The sequence below is a fragment of the Grammomys surdaster genome, unplaced genomic scaffold (assembly GCF_004785775.1).
Source record: "Grammomys surdaster isolate TR1022 unplaced genomic scaffold, NIH_TR_1.0 220508, whole genome shotgun sequence".
Taxonomy (NCBI): domain Eukaryota; kingdom Metazoa; phylum Chordata; class Mammalia; order Rodentia; family Muridae; genus Grammomys; species Grammomys surdaster.
The window spans coordinates 1-3225 of NW_021624359.1; the positions used below are offsets into that span (position 1 = coordinate 1).

At 40.2% G+C, this 3225-nt stretch overlaps 1 long non-coding RNA gene across 1 annotated transcript; it reads left to right on the top strand.

Annotated features, from left to right (window-relative positions):
* The first annotated feature begins 35 nt into the window (after positions 1-35).
* Positions 36-3217, top strand: LOC114616002. The gene is made up of 3 exons (XR_003710570.1): positions 36-418; positions 2450-2554; positions 2681-3217. It is a non-coding gene; the product is annotated as an uncharacterized LOC114616002 (long non-coding RNA).
* The last annotated feature ends 8 nt before the right edge of the window (positions 3218-3225 follow it).

Consider the following 3225-nt stretch of genomic DNA (forward strand, 5'->3'; position numbering starts at 1 on the left):
CCAAAACTATGTAGTGGAAAGCTTCATGCCTCGAATATTTGAATCCTAAGGGTATATTCCATTGAAAACCTGAGCATCCATGCAAATAATTAGAGGGTCCCTCCCCCATAGAGGGATTGATCTTACAAAACATGTTATTAAGTTGGTCTGCCAGCAAAAGGTGCTCTGATCTTACTTTGAGTCAACATAAGGGTGCACATTTTAGTTTTTGTCACAAAGTACATAGCCTGGGTTCTCCATGACATCATCCTATAAAGTATTATACAAGTCCTTTTCTGTCTTTTTCCTATTCTACTTTACACTGTGCTGTGACACAGGGTGAACCAAAGAACTATGGAGACAGAACTCAGCATGACCTGAGCCTCAAAATGTTTTCTTTCCTTTCAGTTACAGGTGGAGCATAAAAGATTCAAATGTTGTATGTATCATAGAATTTCTTTCTCAACACACATTGTAGATAAGAATTGTATAAATACTAGCTGTCTTTTGTCTGGTACACTACTATGATATAAGATCTCTATTGGGAGTGAAACTTGGGAATTTAAAGGGTAAAACATGATACCCTAAGTTACCCGGTCATGGCCCTGTGTCTACAATAACTGCATTCAACTCTAATGCCTTTAGTTTGGGGAGGATTTTGTGCACCAGGCAGTGACTACATAGTTGTTGGCACTTGGTTATTGAGCAGTGCTGGATCATTCTTTTTGCTACATATGCATCTTTAAAGGTAAGCTCAAATTTGAGTTCCAGTATTACTTCTCTCACTACTGGTCAGTCTTCATACTGCCTGCTGAGTCTGAGTGCTCAGTGGAACCATATAGACAGCTATGAGTTACATAGAAAGAGTTTGGCTGGGATGTTGGATGTGTTAAAGTGCCTTCACAGTCAGACCTTTGACATAAAAAGAATTTGTCACAGAGAGCTAATATGGGCAGAATGACTAGTCCAGTTGGTTTAGTGTGTTCCTAGCATGTGAAAGGTCCTAGTTTTGATACCACTGTCTCTAATAGGCACCCATGGGGGCACATTTGTGTAAACACAGTTCTCCTGAACTGGAGTGAAGAGAATCATAAATTCAAACTCATCCTTTTATAAATAGGTATTTTAAGCCTAATTTCTGAAAATTAAAAAAAGCACATGTAGAGAGTGCGCTTGCAGCAAATGCCCCCTTGAAGAGGAGTTTTTAGAAACTGGACTTTGATGAGTTAGAATAAAGCAGGGATGGTATATACTTAGTGTACCATTAATGTCCCACACTGCCATTCCAGCTACACTTAGTATGGCTGCTGCACATAGTGGCTGAGGATGTTTGTCATCTAGAAAGCCACATGCATACATATCATCCAAATGCCAGACCACCTTTCTTGCCTGCTCAGGTTGAAGACATCAGGGTTTGGCCAATATAAGAATTTTTGTCCTGCCATACCATCTAATGGGACAACTTGACTTAATATGATTTGGCGTCTAAGTATTTCTGAGAAATACAGAAGAATCTATAATCCCTAGTGGTCCAGATTGTTCACTGGAAGACATGTGACAAGGTGAAGATGCAGAAGGAATGCCACATATTTGTACTAAGCCAGGGCTCTTTACTTATGGATCAAAGTACAATTTTGAGTCAGGGATTGAAAGATAGAGACTCTCTCTCTCTCTTTCTTTCCTCTCTCTCTCTCTGTCTCTCTCTGTCTCTCTGTCTCTCTCTCTCAAAAGGCTTCTGTCAGAATTTGAATACAATGAAAAGACTATAACTAATATGGTATCCAAAGGTGGAAAATAAGAGGTCATACAATATTCTATATTTCCCAGCTCATCTAAGACAATACCACATGTTCTCCATGACTTGTAAATACCATGATTAAATAAAAAATGAAAAGTCAACAACAAACATGTTCCCTGTCCTGGATCCAGTGGAATACTCACTCTGAATTCAGTTACCAGAGTCTAGCTGAAGTCCTCTGGTACCTAACAAACAGCATTTCTGACAAAGATCTTGCATTTATCAAACAAAGAGCATTTGTGCTGTGCATGAGCCTTTCCTTATGGTTTACCATGTAGAGTCATCTTTCAAACCTGAAAGTCTCATGGGAAGTCTTTCTGAACCTTCTATTGTTTGAGCGAAATCAGGGAGAAGAGAGGGATTGTATGAACAAGGTTGTGTTCATGTGTTTCTCAGAAGGATGTGACTCCCGTCTGGTACCATGTCCATATAACACGTTCCAGTCCTGCTGCTCTTTCTGTTGTCACAGCCACATACATGTAGACATTACCTAAGGTGTCTGTGGAATGCTTCATCACACAAGGCGGTGACCTTCCTGAAGCACCGTCTGACTCTGACGACTACCTGGAGACAGGAAATGAGATCATAGTTACAAACGCACAACCATGATGAATTTTCTGTTTTGCTGCCATAAAGCTAACATAACTCTCCCTGTTGTGAATGTATCCTCAGTTTCTTCAATCTTAAAAAGATTTCATAAGAAGAGCCCACGTCCTTGGAAGGAACCTCCAGTTCCTCCAATTACTTTGAAAGAACCATCACAACCAAGGAAAAAAGGTAAATACTGAGGATTTGCTTCAGTTATCTGTAGTAGTTGATTATCCTGTGTGCCCTCTGAAAAATGTGAATAGATTTAGCATATTTTTAATAAGTGAAAAATGCTAATGTGTATCTCATCAGTAGGAATACAACCCTAAAGAGTACCAATGTACCTAACAGTCACTTTGGCTCTCACTGAATAACATGAACTAGAGGAAAGCCGAGGCCCATGTTGGATGATCCAGTGTGGCTTCACCTGATTTAGGCAGGACTAGGTGAGCCACTCTCTGTACTACATACTTTTACCTGTGGGTGATCCATTTGGATTAGATCTGATCCAGGTTACAGGTGAATTATATAAAAACCTTGGACAGGGCAGTTGGAGAGAGTCCCAGAAGTGCTCATGTTACACCCTGTGCCTAGGAGTGTGAGAGAGTAGGAAAGAACTCTATAAGGACAAGGAAAATGGAAGATTTCTCTGATTTTCCTCTTTCAGAGGCATAAGAATAAGCAGTAGCTGTCCATGGAAATGGCACCTAAATTATTTGTCCATCCCCTTTAACAAAATCCTTTGAGTAAAACACTCTAGGGATGAAAGGTTTGTTTTGCCCCTTAGCTTGAGAATGATGGGCATCGAGAGAAAGAGAGAGAGAGAGAGAGAGAGAGAGAGAGAGAGAGAGAGAGAGAGA